The sequence below is a fragment of the Triticum aestivum genome, chromosome 7B (genome assembly GCF_018294505.1).
Source record: "Triticum aestivum cultivar Chinese Spring chromosome 7B, IWGSC CS RefSeq v2.1, whole genome shotgun sequence".
Lineage (NCBI taxonomy): Eukaryota > Viridiplantae > Streptophyta > Magnoliopsida > Poales > Poaceae > Triticum > Triticum aestivum.
Window position 1 is genome coordinate 621,882,482 of NC_057813.1, and position 18,059 is coordinate 621,900,540.

Genomic DNA, 18,059 nt, shown 5'->3' on the forward strand with positions numbered 1-18,059 from the left:
AAGATCGTAGCTGAGGTATCAAGCTAAACGTCGAAGTCCACGTGGAACTACTAGTGAGATTGAAGTCTCTCTGCAAAAAACATAAAATAGGCAAACGTGAGTACAAATGTACCCAGCAAGACTTACATCAGAACTAACTACATATGCATCATTTTCAAGAAGGGGGTGGTGGGGTTTAACTGCAGCAAGCCAGCTTTGACTCGGTGGCTATCCTAAACTACGACTGCAAGCGACTCTTTTGAGGTGGCGCACACGAGTCCACATATTCACCATATCAATACACCACTATGGATTCGCTCCCGTCTCCCTACGAGAACGCCATCCATAGCACTCACGCTTATCTTGCGTATTTTAGAGTATCCACTTTCAATTGTCTATGAACTGATATAAGCAACCCAGAAGTCCTTTACCGTGGACACGGCTATTCGAATAGATGATGTTAACCCTGCAGGGGTGTACTTCTTCACACACGCTCTCACCACTTACCGCCGTTTACACGACATGTACTCGGCAACCTTCAAGCGGAAGCCCAACGTGGGTGTCGGCCACGGCCTACCTAAACACTCAAGTCTCTAGTCCAGGTTTATCGCCTATTCGGGTTCCATCCATGAGGAGATCCGGCCGGAGTTTCGCTCACAGCCCCAAACGATGTGAACAGGGTTCCGTGACACCAAACGGGCGCCCGGTTTACCCGGCCACGTGCCTACCGCATCACAGCCCACCCCTACGGTCAGTGCTGCGCACGGCCTCCAGCATACTACAAACACCAGAAACTACTTGCAACTCCTGGACAGAGGACAAGGGTGATCAAGAAGCCGAGAGGGTCCATTGGTTTCGGGCCCAATGCGTGGTAGTAGCTGAATCATGGATCACAAACACAGAACTCAGTTCCTGAGGACGGCTGCAATGAGACAACCCACCATGTACTCCTACATGGCCTCTCACCGCTACCTTTACCAAATCGTGTTCACACAAATAGCTCACACACAGTAGGACATGTTCACACACCTCTGATTCATCCCCGATGAATCAGACCTGACTCAACTCTAAGCAGTAGCAGGCATGACAAACAAGCATGAATGAGTAGGCACATCAGGGCTCAAACAACTCCTACTCATGCTAGTGGGTTTCATCTATTTACTGTGGCAATGACAGGTCATGCAGAGGATAAAGGGGTTCAACTACCGCAGCATGTAACAGTTGAATCGGTGTTGTCCTAATGCAGTAAAAGAGAGCAGGAGCGAGAGAGTGGGATTGTATCGGAATGAACAAGGGGTTTTGCTTGCCTGGCACTTCTGAAGATAACATTGAGTCTTCATCAGTGTTAACGATCACATCATCGGTATCACGTCTATCGAGAGGGGACAAATACCGGCAACACAGAAGGGAACACAATCAATGCAATGCACAATATGATGTATGATCATGACATGGCAAAATGAATGTGTTTTGAGCTAATGCAGCTAAAACCAGATTAAATGAAGTTGGTTTGAATCCAAGATTCAAATTCAAACTCCATATGTGGATATTTAAATGCCCTTTATTTGATTTGTGCTAAACAGCAGCTATAAGTTGTTCTAACATGCATGAAAATGGTACAGATGGATTCCTTGAATTTTTCTGATAATTTTTCATATATAAATTATTTAGTTTGGAGTTACGGTTGAATTTCTATGATTTATTGAAGTTTTAGCTATTTTCTGGAATTTAATAAATCATTTAAGAATTATTTAAACTCCAGAAGCATTTATTACGTCAGCAGTGCGTCACCGTGACGTCAGCAGGTCAACAGACGCTGCTGCTGGTCAAACCTGACGTGTGGGGGCCACACGTCAGTGACACAGGGTTGTTTTAACTCACTGACAGGTGGGACCGGTCAACGGCCACGTCAGCTAGCTCAATTCCGACGCGTGGGGCCACTGTGGTTATCTTAAACTGAACAGGGGGTTAACAGTGGTTAGTTAAGGGCGTGGGGCCCATAGTCAGTGGCCAAGGCCTGGGTTAGCGAGGGTGGTTAGGCCCTAATGACCGGCCACATCAGCTCTCGCCGGAGTGTAGCCGGCGACGACCACAGAGCACGGCGGGGGACGCCGGACTTGCGCTAGGGGCATCGGATCGACGCGCCAAGGGCACCAGGAGGTAGCCCGCGCCCGTGCGCATCTAGGGGGGCCAACGGGAGGTGCGGGGGTGGCCGGGGTTCGCCGGAGTGGAGCCCGAGGCGGCGGCCGGAGCTCGGCCATGTGCGGGGTTGGGCTGCGGTGCGCTAGGAGAGAAACTGATGGTCCAGACGGCATCCGCGGGCCACCAGAAGCGCGCTGGTGCCACGGGTTCGAGCAGAGGGGCTCGGGTCAGGAGAGCTACGCGGCCATGGCGGACGGCGGTGCTCGGGAATGTGGCCGGGGGTGCTACGGCACGGGAACGAGCAAAATGAAGGAGAGGAAACGGAGTGGAGCTCACAGGGGTTGCGACGGTGGCCTCGGGGAGCTCGGGGAGGCACCAGAGCCGACGAATTTGACGAAGACGGCCGGCGGTCCCGAGGTTGAAGAAGACATCGAGGGCGGTGTTGCGGCACGTCTGGGGCCTCGTGGCTCGTTGAGGAGGTAGAGGGAGGACCGGCGGAGCTTCCTGGGGCGTCGGTGAGCCGTGGGGTGGAAGGTAGCCACGGTGGCTCTCGTCGGTGGCGGCGGCTCCGTTCGGGGAGGGAACAGAGGAGGGGGAGAGTGTTCCGGGAAGAGAGAGGGAGCAGCGAGGGAGGAAGAGGGGCGAGGGGACACGAGGCGTGAGGGGGAGGCTCGGGAACGCCTCGGTGGAAGCAGGAGGTGGCCGAGGCGGCATCGGCGCTCGCCACCGAGCTGCTTCGGTGCGAGGGGAGGAAGATGACAAGGGGGAGGAGGTGAGCTGGGCCGGCCAGGTGGGGGAGCTGGGCCGGCTGGGCTGGACAGGTAGGTCCAGATAAGTTTCTGTTCTTTTTATTTTTTTAAATTTGTTTTGGCATTGTTTTGAATTTAAACAAATTCAAACAATGCCAAAAACTCCTCTGAATATTTTTATTTGCTAGATGGACTTTTCCAACAGCACATAAAGCATTTCAGAGTTATTTGAAAATATATCCCATATATTATGAATATAATTCCAAATTCAAACACAATAATGATTTAAATTCAGTGCTCAAAATATTCCTCAAAATGTTCATTATTTTTGGTTTGGTGCAAAACCCTGGCCAAAATATAACCAACATTATTTAAGGCCATTTTGGAACATTGAATGCATTTTCCAGGGTTCGTTGCCCCTCTTTTATTTAAGTTTTTGAGGCTTCCAAAATTCCTCAGTTCAAGTTTCAAAAATTTAAACATGATGCAAGCAAGATGCAACACTAGACAGCACCAGAAGCTAGGGATGTGACAGTACATTACACCACCACACTTGCCGGGGGGCGACGACGGCCACCAGCAGGCCCAAAACCCCGTCGTCGTCTAACTAAGCATCCTACCTTGGAACTAAACATGGAATTAAAACCTAACTCTGAACTCACGTGAAGCCAGCCGTCGACGGAGACTACATAGAGGCTAAACATGGAGTAAACTACTCAGCCGCCTTGGCTGCACCATCAGGCCGTGGGCGTCCGGTGCGATCTTCAAAGCATTGACGTCGAGGTTTGTCAGCTTTGCAATTGTCTGAATGTCTGCATCCGTCAGCAGCTCGTTGAAGCGCTTGATCAGCCTTGCCGCGATATCCGGAGTCATCTTGTCCCCTGGACCTAGCTGAGATCGACGGCCAAATGCTGCAAGGCGGTGCAGTGCTACCAGCTTTGGGTACAAGAGGGGGGCTGCCATTTTCTAGAACAAGGAGATTGTTGAGGTTGAATCACACTCCATAGGACGGTTTACAATCACAGCCAAAGTGAAGGAATTGGGAATGAACATTCAGTTCTGGTTAACCACAGTCTATGGTCCAAATGACGACTCGATCAGAGAGGATTTCCTGCAGGAAATGTCAAGTAGTGCGCCGCCATTAGGACAAGCTTGGCTGATAACCGGCGATTTCAACATGATATATGAAGCAAGAGACAAAAACAATCAGAACCTGAATAGAAGATTTATGGGTAGATTCAGAAGAGCACTTGATTTTGCAGGGCTGAGAGAGATCAAATGCAAAAACCGGCGTTTCACCTGGAGTAACGAAAGAGAAAACCCAACACTCTGCAGCATAGATAAATTCTTTTGCAACCCAGACTGGGAAATTATGCATGATGGCTATATGCTGCATGCTGCATCAACTTCCTTCTCTGATCATTGCCCGCTAATCCTGTCCCGTGCTGATTGTCCAACATGTCTGGGAGAGGCCTGTCAACCATGACTGCCCGTTTGTCAGGATCAAAATAAATATGCAGAGGGCAACAAAGGACCTAAAAATCTAGAGCATGTCACTCTTCAGCAAAACAAAGTTGCAGTTCCACATAGCAAACGAAGTCATTTTACAGCTTGACGTTGCTCAGGAAAAAAGAGCTCTAACTGCAGAAGAGTTCAACCTCAGGAAGCTTCTAAAGACCAAAGTGCTGGGGCTTGTCATGATTGAGAGGGCCAGAAAAAGGCAAGCTTCCAGGGTGACATGGCTTAGGGCATAGGATGCTAGCACAAAAAAAATTTCATGCAAAATGCAATGCAAGAAGAAGGAAGAACCACATCGACATGCTCAGAACGAGAGAAGGAACATTAGTAACTGAACATGCAGTGAAAACTGAAGAAATACGCGAGCACTTCGCAGAGGCCCTAGGCACATCAAGACAACTACATTTCACTTTGAATTGGAATGAGCTGCAGCTCCCAAGAATACCAGCACAAGGTTTGGACAACCCTTTCACGGAAGGCGAGGTATGGGCTGCGATTGTTGCGTCTCCGGCTGAAAAAGCCCCTGGGCCGGACGGCTTCACCGACCAATTCCTCAGAGCAAGCTGGAACACCATCAAAGAAGATATAATGCAAGTGTTCAGTAAATTCTATCACCCTGCAGGAGAAAACTTTCATGAGATCAACAAGGCTTTCATATCTCTCCTGCCCAAAAAGGAGGCTGCAATGGAAGTGAGCCACTTCAGGCCGATCAGTTTGATCAATCCAGTCGCAAAACTCATCACCAAAGTTCTTTCAATAAGACTGGCAGCGATAATCCCAACGATAATCTCTCCGGCGCAATCAGCCTTCCAGAAAGGAAAATGCATTCATGATAGCATTCTCTACGTCCAAGGATGCGTCAAGGCTCTTCATAGGAACAGAAAACCTGCTCTGCTCTTCAAACTAGACATCGCGAAAGCCTTCGATTCAGTCTCCTGGGAGTACATCCTAGAGCTTCTTCAGCGCCTTGGCTTCAGTGCTAGATGGAGAGATTGGGTCTCGCTCCTGCTGTCCACGACATCGTCCTCTTGTTTACTAAATGGTGACAGCGGGCCGTCGATCTTCCACCGTCAGGGACTACGGCAGGGTGACCCTTTGTCCCCCTTGCTGTTTATCTTGGCGATCGGCCCTCTTCATCGTCTGCTGGCGGCAGATGCAGCCCAAGGCACCCTAGTGGCCCTCTAGTATGAGAATTAGTCTATACGCCGACGACGCTGTCATTTTTGCAAAACCTGTCAAAGACGAAGTATCAAAACTTCTGAACATACTCCACCTCTTCGGAGAAGCAACTGGTCTGCGTTTAAACCAAGAGAAATCCACAGTAGCACCAATTAGGTGCGAAGACCTAAACCTCGACGATATTCTCCAAGACTTTGGTGGAGCTGTAGTAGGTTTCCCAATGACTTACTTAGGTCTCCCTATCTGCACGGGTAGAATTAGGTTAGTTCATCTCCAATTCATTTTAGATAGGATTAGATCGCGGCTAGCAGGCTGGAAGGGAAAGTCAATGAACATGGCTGGAAAAAGAGTGCTGGTACGCAGTGTTCTATCTGCTATGCCAACTTTCGCCATGATTGTTCTTCGTCTGCCAAAAAAACTCCTTAAGGAAATAGACAAGACAAGGTAGAAGTTTTTGTGGGCGCGGGAGGAGGATCTGTCGGGAGGGAAGTGCAAGGTAAACTGGAAATCAGTTTGTACGCCGATTGGGAATGGAGGATTAGGGATACAAGACCTCCATCGTTTCGGCAGAGCACTGCTTTTGAGATGGCTGTGGCTATCCTGGGCTCAACCAGACATGCCATGGAGGGATTTCCCCACACCCTGTGATCAGGAAGACAAGAAACTCTTTGCCATGAAAACCAGGGTTGCGACCGGGGACGAAAAAACTGTAAATTTTTGGACATGCAATTGGCTGGGAGGCGCTCCTCTTTGCAACTTCTTCCCTGCTTTGTTCAGGCACTCAAGAAGGAAGACAAGGACGGTAGCGGAGGCCCTCGGAAATGATCAATGGATCAGAGATATTCGGCATGGAAACTGGGAAAATATAGTGCCCGAGGTAGTCTCTCTCGCTAGACTGATCCGATAACAAGGTCAAGTTCTAGCAGAGCACCAGCAAGACAGGATCAGATGGACAATGAGCGGCAACGGCATCTACTCCACCGGTATGGCATACAAAACACAGTTCAATGGCACCCCCTCCACACACATGAAGAGCATAATCTGGAAGGCATGGGCCCTTGCCAAGATCAAGATCTTCTCTTGGCTGCTTCACTTGGATCGTTTATGGTGCAAAGATAGGCTTCAGCGCAGCGGATGGCCAAACTCCTACTTCTGCCACTTCTTTAGAAGAAACCTGGAAACGTCAGTCCATCTCTTCTGGAATTGTACTATCTCCAGAGAAGTGTGGGCTGCAGTTGCATCGTGGAAAGGTTGTGCCTCCCTAGCCCCCCCAGCAAAGAGAGCAAACATCCACACCCGCGGCGACCAAGCAAATCATGCCCCGCACAAGAAAAGAGGAAAAGAAGGGAGTTCGAACCATGATCATGGCCACAACCTGGGAGCTCTGGAACACAAGGAACAACAGCGTCTTCAGAGCGAAGGAAGTGGAGGCGTCGAACATCACCAGGGCGATCAGGGAAAACTTAGAGCAATGGCGGATCGCTGGAGCCCCCGTTCGGGGATTTTGGCGCGAGATAAAACCTATAGCGCAAGAGCCGGGGTTGGGGAGGGGGGGGGGGGACCACCCCTCATGTCCTTCTCTCCATCTTCTTTTCGGTTATATCCTTCTTGATCGCTTTGATCAAACCTTGTATTCTTTCACCCCTCTGCTAAATCAACGCAAGCCAGCCGAGCTGGATCTTTCAAAAAAGAAGGTAATCATCCATGAGTCCAGCCATGTAACTCTAGCATACAAGAAGATATGTTTTCATTCATCTTTGCATTACTGGCGACGAAAAAAATAGCGTGCTATGAAAAAATAGTGAGGCCCTTAAAATATGCTATTAGCATGCTATACCGCACTATAGTGTGCTACTAGCGAGACATTGTACAATAATTTAATTAGCGAGACATTGCTTAAAGTGCTATAACGTGCTATTTTTCACACTTCTCCCAAAGTCTTTCTGGAAACTGGATGCATATAAATTTTATACCTACTTTATCTTCAAGTGTCTACATGGATGCTTCTTTTCTACTCCCCAACATGGTGATGCTTGAAGTATTGATAATAATTCACTGGAGATTACCTTGAGTAGTCAACTATTCATACTGTTTGTTCCTAGTCGTTTCCTTCCTTGAAGAAAGATTAATTGTTGGGTCCTCTTGTTCAGTTCATCATAAGCAAGCTTCAGAACAACGTTTTGGCTTTAGAAAATCACTTGGCGGGGGAGTGGTGGAGTTATGAGGCCATAACTCTCAACATGAGGACATTGATAAATATGCATGTGAAACTTCTTTAATGGAGTTGTTGGCTCATGCACCTTTCTAGAAGAATTCTATTTATTCTCTAATCATCCATCTTCATTCTGCCATCATCTCTTTCTGAGTTGTGACTCATTTCAGCTTTTCCTCTCCCTTTATCGCCCTCTACTACCCTCTGTGTTTACGCAAGTGAGTCCATGTTTCAGGGTGTGCTGCACTCTGTGAGCAAGATGGATTCAGAGTACACAGACACCTCAAGCTGCTCAGCTTACAAATCCTAGCTCATTGCATTTTGTTGGCAGCTCGTTGCACTGACCATTAGTTAGGCATGTGTGTCACTAGGGAATTTGTGATCAAAACGAGACAATTAAACACCTCTTTCTCGAATGTCTACTTGCAAGATTGTTATGGCGATCCATTCATATTGCTTTTAACGTTAATCCTCCAATGAGTATAAACACATTATTTGGGACGTGACTTAATGGAATAGACATACACGCAACTAAACATATTCGGATAGGGATATGTGCGCTATTATGGGCTATATGAAACACTCGAAATGATATGATTTTTAATGGGATAAAATTCACTAATTTTTTGCAGATTATTTAAAGAGCTACAGTCTGGATCCGTATGTGGTCGTTACTCAGTCATGCGGACTACAAAGAGCTTATGGTTATTGGGTGCAGTCGATGGGAGACGGTTGCACGGGCTATCTTCAGCCGATTTGGATGACGAGCTAATAATAGGCTAGGTGTATAGGCATCGTAGCCTGTTTTTATAGCCGGATGTGGCGCTTTCTCGTCGGGTGTGGCGTTTTACAGATTCGTTTATCTTTCATGCTTAGATTTTGAGCTTTCGTGGAACTTAAGACCTTATTTTGATTTTAATAATATTGCTGCATTGCATCGATTGATACAGACGTAAGCCTCCTTTTCCAAAAAAAAGGGAAAGCAGATGTGCGAAAGTAGAAACATTGTGTGCGATTGCTGAACAAAATGATACGTTGAGCGCATGTGTCACGACCTATGTTGCGGACAGGGTAGTCCTGGATGGTAGGAGGATTCGAGGGCTTGCCAGTAGTTTAGGGAAGACCTCAACTGACACAACAAACAAGGAAAGATCTCAACAGAATCTAAACTGACCAAAATAGTTTGACTTGAAACACAATTAGGACCTACTCCTATCTGGCTGGATACAGTACCCCATGACGTGACAAGCATGTGGCTGTCTACACTGACGTCTTTGTTGGTGCCTTAAAACTTGAAGAAAAAAAAGGGTAAGTCCTTAGAAGCAGTAATATTTGTAGGTTCTTTGGTGCAAGTTATTTTGTTTAAGTCGAGTTAAATCCACAGAACCACCCCATTCGAGTCACGAGTTGCAGAAAAGCACCACTTTAAGATTTGTGGCATTTTGCACGAAACCGAATTCTTGTCGGTGGCAAAAAACACTAATAAAAAATGCTAAGTGTTTTGATGACGTCACTAATTAGTCTGGCCCGGACGTCGGGCTGAGTTGGCAGAAAAAGTCCCACGCAGGAAAATTGTCTTGGTCTTCTTCTTCCTCCTCCTTCCTCTCTTCGTGGCATTACATCAAACAGGTTGTGTGCCCCGGCGTATCCCTCGCCGTAGAAGCACCAGACGCTCCTGGGAGCCATCGTCGAGCAAACCATTTCCATACACGGGCCTTGCACTACCAGTGCCACCATAGGCAAATTAGTGAGGCCGCTGAGGTGGGTGGTAGAGGCCGGTGGTGAGGGCGCGTCTGACGCCCCATGCTCCAAGGAGAAGGGGCGTGGCGAGGGCCCAACGCGGAGGTCCACAACGAGGTAGACGGCGCCCTAGGCGAGGGAGAGCGCGAGGGCTGGGTCGAGCATGGAGGGAAGGGGTAGGAAGTAGAGGATGAGTCGGTTGCCGAAGGGGATGGGTCCCGTGAACAGCGTGTCCGCGGTAGCATTGACCGGCTGGCGGTGCTGCGACCGAAAGAAGACGAGTTGCGCCCACGTCCAAAATGCCGCGCAGCGTCCTCCATGGACGATGACCTGCAGCTCAAAGTTAATCGTGGATCTTCCAAGGACACCAACACCAGCAGTTCTTGTCCAGCTCCTCGGTCCTCGACGTACCCGCTACTATCCAATTCGCGCTGGAGTGTGGGATCCCGATCATCCCGCCGTGATGGGCATGATGAAGGAAATATGTCCTAGAGGCAATAATAAAGTTTTTATTTTATATTTCCTTATTCATGATAAAAGTTTATTATTCATGCTAGAATTGTATTGATCGACAACCTTAATACATGTGAATACATAAACAAAAATAGTGTCCCTAGCGAGCCTCTACTAGACTAGCTCGTTGATTAAAGATGGTTAAGATTTCCTAACCATGGACATGAGTTTTCATTTGATAACAGGATCACATCATTAGGAGAATGATGCGATGAACAAGAGCCATCCCTTAGCTTAGCATAATGATCGTTCAGTTTTATTGCTATTGCTTTCTTCATGTCAAATACATATTCCTTCGACTATAAGATTATGCAACTCCGGATACCGGAGGAATGCCTTATGTGCTGTCAAACGTCACAATATAACTGGGTGATTATAAAGATGCTCTATAGAAATCTCTAAAGGTGTTTGTTGATTTGGCATAGATCGAGATTAGAATTTGTCACTCAGAGTATCGGAGAGGTATCTCTGGGCCCTCTTGGTAATATACATCATAAGCTTGCAAGCAAACGACTAAACAGTTAGTCACGAGGTGATGTATCGCGGAACGAGTAAAGAGACTTGCCGGTAACGAGATTGAATTAGGTATGAAGATACAGACGATCGAATCTCGGGCAAGTAACATACCGATGGACAAAGGGAACTACGTATGTTGTCATAACGGTTCGGTCGATAAAGATCTTTGTAGAATATGTAGGAGCCAATATGGGCATCCAGGTTCCACTATTGGTTATTGACCAGAGAGGTGTCTCAGTCATGTTTACATAGTTCTCGAACCCGTTGTGTCGTTCGATGACGATATAGTACTATACTATGAGTTACGTGATTTGGCGACAGAATATTGTTCGGAGTCCCGGATGAGATCACAGACATGACGAGGAGTCTTGAAATGGTCGAGAGGTAAAGATTCATATATAGAACGATAGTATTCGGACACCAAAAAGAGATGGGCCTTATGGGCCAAGAGGGGAAACGCACCAGCCACAAGGGGCTGGTGCACCCCCCATATGGGCCGGCCTAAGGCGGAGAAGGAAAGGGGGGAGGGAAAGGAAGTGTGGATTAGCATTCCCACTTCCTTCCCTCTCCCCCCCCCCCCCTTTTCCTTCCCTCTTGGGGAAACATGGCAGGGGGGGCGCTGGGCAAGGCAGGCCCCTAGGGCGCGCCCTGGCCTCTCCCCTCCCCCACCCACCTATATATATGTGGGAAGGGGGGGGGGCACCTAGCACACCCAAGATCAATTGTTATTCGTGTGCAGCACCCCTCTCCACCATTTACACCCGCGGTTGTATTTTCATAGTGCTTAGGCGAAGCCCTGCGGAGATCACTTCACCATCACCATCACCATGCCATCGTGCTGACGGAACTCATCTACTACCTCGACGTTTTGCTGGATCAAAAAGGTGAGGGACATCATCGAGCTGAACATGTGCAGAATGCGGAGGTGCCGTACGTTCTGTACTTGATCGGTTGAAGCGCGAAGAAGTTCGACTACATCAACCGTGTTGTGAAATGCTTCCGCTTACGGTCTACGGCGGTACATAGACACACTCCCCTCCTTGTTGATGCATCTCCATGGATAGATCATTGCGTGTGAATAGATTTTTGTTTTGTTTTCCATGCAACATTTCCCAACACATGAAGCGACTCACCTTCCCCGGCGGCGCCTTCGACCTCACGCATTGGGCATGGTGTCGAGTTCTATGGCACATCGAGGGAGGCAAGCTCTTGCTAGAGGTGAGTTTGCACTCTTCGGCAAGCCGGAGGTGATGGGGGAGAAACGAGCGGGAGGGCCGGCGGGGGTGCCGCCATGCACTCGTCGATGCCTCGAGGTGGGAGCGGGCGGAGGAGGAGAGATCAGTGCCGCCGTCTCGGCTGTTTCGCATGTCTGGGGCATGACCCGGTTCCAAGCCTCGAATGCCGTCATGTGAGGAGGGAGTGGATCCAAAACAACGTGCGGCGGCCTTAGCGGATCTGGCAGCCGCATGACCAGCTATTGCTTGACCGGAGAGAGGAGGTGGAAGGGGATACGTTGGGATGTTTCATGGCAGGGGGAGGGGGCGGAGGGGCATAGCCCGGCCACAAGGTCGTTGGAGGTGGCGGGTGGGTGGGAATCGGGAGATGAGGGAGAGGAAAAAAGGAAATGGAGGAGGAAGAAGACAGTGTCTACGTGGCAGTTTTTTCTTACCTACGTTGTGTTTTTTTCCTGCCAACTCAGCCCGAAAAGTGGACACAGCGCTTAGCATTTACTGTCAGTGCTTTTTCTCATTGTCAGAATTTTGATTCGGTGCAAAATGTGATGAACCATAAAGTGATGGTTTTCCGGTAATCGTGACACAAATGTGGTTGTTCTGTGCATTTAACTCGTTCAAGTCTAAGGTTCATGATTTTTTTCACCATACATGGAAAAATTGATGAACCTTAATTAGTTTGTACTCTGTAGGGAAAAAATGGAAATAACAGGTGGACCAGTCTACACTTAACTAAGCTCGCTACGGGCGATGATCCCTTAGGCCTCGTTTGGTAGGAGAGGATCGAGGGGGTTTCGAAGGCAATTTCCTCGCGTGGCCCAGAAACCCCGCAGAACCGCGAGGGACCATTTGGTACGCGGGTATTCGACGGCCCAACCCCCTCCGACCCCCTCCTACACCCTCCTTTCCACGCGGTACAGAACCCTCGAGGGGGGCCTCGCGGATTTGGGAGGAACGACAACCACGCCGCCGCTCGATTCCTCCACAACACGCCGTCGAACTACGCCGGCGTACCTCCTCCGCCATACTGGCCTTCTCCTCGGTGGTAAGCCCTCGCCTCGCCTCCCCTCCTTTCCCCTCGTCGTCTAGGGTTCTTCAATCCGCCCGGCCATGGTTGCCGCCTCATCTTCCCCGGCGAGCTCGCCAAGCGCGACGTCTCCGAGGGCACCAAAGCCATCACCAAGTTCACCTCCTCTTAGATTGTGTCCCCTGAATCTAGTAGCAGGTTACTGTTGGTTTAGTGATTCACTGTCAACTCTGAATCTTGAGGTGAACTGCAAGTAGTGGTAATGCTTGATGTGGTTATCTGCAAGTAGTAGTGGTAATGCTTGATGTGAACTGCCGAATTGGTGCCAATGCTTTGTTGGTTCGTTGGATGCATCAACTTGGTGTGGGAGGAGGACGACGAGCCTGTGAAATCCGACTGATACGAGATACGAGTGGAGTGGAGTTCAACATGTATCTTTATTTATCAAGAGATGTTTTGCCCATCTATGATGGTTTTGTGATTTAGGAACAGATGTATATTTGATGCATGAGTCATGGGTCAATTAGGGTCTGATACTTGTGTTACCCACATTTTTTTTACTGAATAAGTAGGAAAATCATGGTTCAAAATACTACAGTATATATTTGTGCACCCATAGAAAACATGGTAAGCATGGCAACACAGTATCCCTTTTTCGGGTTTGGTTAAACAATGTTAGATGTCGTCTCATCACACCAAGACCAAGAACACTTGCACTGACCTAGATTATTCCTGTTCACCCATAGAAAAGTATGGCCCTGCTTGAACAGCTCATGGCAAGCATGGCAAAGTAGAAAATTCTGTCTTCAGAAATCACCAAGACCAAGAACACCACTGCAGGAGACCGTGGCAAGCATGCACCTATCATGCTTTGAGTGATTTTTGATGCCCTGCAGATGACATTTTTAACTGCCACTAAACCAGTTGTTGGGCCATAAATGCTAGTATTAGTAGCTCTTCATTAACCTAATCAAGTAATCATACACCCAAAAATGATGCAACGTTCTTTAAGCAGCAGCTCCAAACAATCCTTTTGTTTTTGCTTACCAGCACTGAAAGAAGACAGAAGAACAGTTCACTGTCAGAGAGAGATGCATCATGCCACTTCGCTCCATACCGGCATTTAGTCATAGTGCTTGCCTTTTGGGAGGAGGGAAGGGCAAGCTAGTCTTGAGGCTGTCTCACCTGATGTACTGACAATGTACATTGTTGAGCCAATTGTCTGTTTTGTCAGATAGTTAACTTGATGCACAATAATTGCTTCTTATGGATGTGTGATATTTTCACATCACTGCATGTGTATTCCTTCTGCCCTTTGGTATGGATAGTACAGTTATCCCCCTGATTTCTGTATGTCTTAGCAGCATATGTGCATATACACAATTTTTCTTGTGTTAGGAAATTCATCCAGCTCCATGTGAAGATACAGTTTTCAGTCAAAAACTATTTTAATGCTCCCTCCGTCCCACAAGACAAGACGTTTTTGCAAGCTAAATATGCTTGCAAAAGCGTCTTATATGTGGGACGGAGGGGGTAATTTTTAACAAGATAGGAGCTACGTGTAAGCCTTATTAATATCTCCACCCATCGGTGTGACACAACTCAGAAATTGTGTTCTGCAGTTTAATAAATGTGTTTTGAAAAACATCATTTGCTTGAAGTGGTAGCTAGCAGTTATATTTCCTTGACTCAATAGTAATACAACATTACGCTCCCCTTGTTTATAGAAGGTGTTAATACCTTTGCTGTGTTGCAGATTCTTGAGGTTCCAAGTCCGTCGGAGGAAGGCTCGTCCGTCGTCAAGAGGAACTCGCTGTCAATTCATCTGTAGGACAACATCATTCTCACCCTTGCTTGGTCTGTAAAAATATAATTGATTGTGAGCTATGAGAGATTATGTTGCTGTGATGTGATTGATATTTCTGTGATGAGATACTGATTCCAAGTCAAGAATGTGAAGAACTGCTGTCACATTTTTTATTAGGTGTCATTCACAATTTTATAGCAAGTTTGTCTACCATTTAACCTGTAAAGATTGGATTTTTAACTGTTTTATACCATTTTAACTCAATAAGGCAATCCCTGCCTACCAAACAGTGTTTTATATGGAGGGGATTGTGGCGGGAGAGGGATTTCAGGTTTCAAGGGGATGTGAGGGGATTGGGTGGAAGAGGGGGATTCACCAAATCCCCTGAAATCCCCTCCTCCCCAAACCTCTCAAATCCACTCCTATCAAACAAGGCCTTAGGAAATCCCATCTTTATTCCTCCCCAAGGTTTTTGGCTTGCATTGGTCCCTTTTCAAACTAAAATTTGTACCGCAAACCGTTTATTTAAGCATACGCACCCTCGTCGCGCACTCTCATGCAAGTCATCCTTCCTATATATCCCTTCCAATGCTCTGGAGCACCAAACAACATAACGTCTTCGTGTCCAGTTTTTCTGTTGTATTTCAGACAAAGCACCACAAGTAGATGTTGGTTCTATTACCTTTTCCAGTTCGTACCATTAGGTTGGTGTGGGAGGTATCAGTGAAGGCAAATACACAAGTGTGCTGGGACGTACGTCGTCTGGAGAACCAAGTCATACTTGAGTTCTTCCGGTATACTGCGCTGCCTATGATCATCGAGGTGCATTCTCCGCGCTATGGTCCTCACCACATTGTAATGAACTTACATTTTGCTTAAGGCCGTGTTGGATAGATGGTTCTCTTTAGACTCGTGGGAGGCTTCCTCATCAACCGTGAATGATTCAGACGTCCAAAAGACATTGCGCGTTTTGTATTAGAGTTTTCTTGTAAAGCAGGAGTACTGACTTGCTAATTTAGCCAAGGTGCTTCTGATTTGAAAAACAGAGTAATACATTTTTACTGTGGATCCCAGTTTGTAACTTGTAAAATGAAACTGCCATTGGTTTGTCTGCATGACAATACACATCCAGGCCTCTCTAGGGTCAGAACAAAAGTACAAAAAGGAAGCACTCAGGAGCGACGCGTCGCCATTTGCTTCCCTAGCTGCTTTTGGCGAAGCTTCGGTTACAGCAGCAGAACCTGATCAATCTGCACTTCTGAGACGACCGCATGGGATGTGGTTTCCTGGTCGACGTGAGCCTTCTTTGGTTTGGCCGCCTGCACGTGCGTGCTGTGTGGCGTGTGGCCTGGTGGGACGCGCGCAGCACCACCAGCACATGTACTCGGCATGTCTGTGTTAAATAGCTATGTGTATGCATCATGCTCGCTAGTCCTAGCGATGCAGCACGACCAACGACGTATTCTTCTGCCTCGACCACTTCATCACGCCTCATGACATGGACTTCTGACGTCACGTAATGTCATTGTCTTTTGCGTTGATTTTGCGGACGCCTACAGGCTTCTCCTCCAGTTGACCAGAACAAAGACTGCTTCTCCATGGTCGAGCACAGGCAGCTTTCGCAGCATCCGGTCTAGTAGGGACGCAAAGTGGCGCCCGACCCGTCCGACAGTTTTGCAGAATCTCTTCCCTTCATTATGAGAGTTTAGAGCTGTTAGTTTTTTTGAACTAACTTACCATGTTATGCGGACTAGCGGGACCCGCATTTGCATCCCTACACTAGCAAAGATAGCAATTACGTCCATTGCATTGACATAAGTTTTGGAATCACCCCCCGCATCGGTAACATCGATGCGAGTTTCCAAACCATGATCATGAAGACGAACTTTTTCTTCCAAGAGCATGACTGTTTCACTAGTAGAAAAAGGGTCAAATATGAAGCACAATAGTGCCGGTTTGAATTTCAGCCGGCACTAATGTGTACATTAATGCCGGTTCGTGGCGAACTTTTAGTACCGGTTCATGCCACGAATCGGTACTAAAGAGGCTGTGTCAGCCTGCAGTCAGGCTATGGCCCCACCATCACCATTTAGTGCCGGTTCGTACCACGAACCGATACTAATGAGGTTATGGCAAGCTGTTTTTAGTCCCACCTCGCTCCCCTAACAAGCCTTTTACCACCTTAAATATATTATTTCTCAAACTATCACAAGCATTTGGTCTTCATTGAACTCTATGTGTAGAATTTGTGGCCGCAATATGAGTCTTCATCGGTTTATAAATCGTTGATGACTCATATTGACAATTCAGATTGTACACACAAAGATCATTGATGATCAAAGTATTTTTGAAGCTATAAGATCATATTGACAATTTAGACTGTAAAGAAATATAAGATCATAATCTAAATGCTCTTATATTTTTTGCGTTCAGTATGCACCAACTGCTAGGCGGGAGGAGCTGTTTAGTACCGGTTCGTGGCGAACCTTTAGCACCGGTTCGTGCCATGAACTGGTACTAATGAGGTTGTGTCAGGTAAGGCTGGGCCCCACGAGCACCTTTAGTACCGGTTCATGGATGAACCAGTACTACAGTTTCTTAGTGAGCTGTTTTTTAGTCCCACCTCGCGAAGAGAGAGGGACTAGGAGCGGTTTATAAGCCCTGAGTGCAGAGACGATGAAGAAGAGGCTCAATGCTCACGTTGCTTAGCTTCACGCCTTGAGGAATATGGTAGACTGCACGGAGCTATGCGCAGTGCAGTTTACACTATTCTGAAAGGCTTGAAGCAAATTAACGAGCATTGCACCTCTTTTTTACTTTTAATAACTTATTACAACTCCGGACTTCTTCTGTTATGGCAAAAACTGATTGCACGTCGGCATTTCTTTTTTTTTAAACTTTGGTTATAACTCCAGACTTTGACCATCAAGTTTTGCAGAAAAGAAAAAATAGCAGAAAAAAAACTATAGCTGAAAAGAAAAAAACTATATAAAATAACCGTGAAATTGAAAATCACTACAAAATGAACTCTGAAAATGTTGAATTTTGGCAAACTAGATGAAAAACTACTCACAAAATAAATAGAAGAAAATAAATATAACAGAAAAGAAAAAACTATACAAAAAACTACGCAGAAATAAATAGAAGAAAATAAAGCAAAAAAGAAAAAAACTATTAAAAAAATTGGGGCGCTGCCCTGTGGGCCTGCTAGGCCACGGGCGCGCAATTACAGGCCTTAAAGGCCCAGCAGACTCACAGGGCAGCGTGCAGAGTTTAGGCCCACCAGCCTGCTATATAGAGGAGTTCAAAGAGGTAGCCGCGGTTGGGTTTATAAACCAGTGCGGCTGCCCTTCGCCCGGCAAGGTGGGACTAAACTTTGGGGTGGCAGCGCGAGGCCTTTAGTACCGGGTCGTGGAACAAACCGGCACTAAAGGGGGGCCTTTAG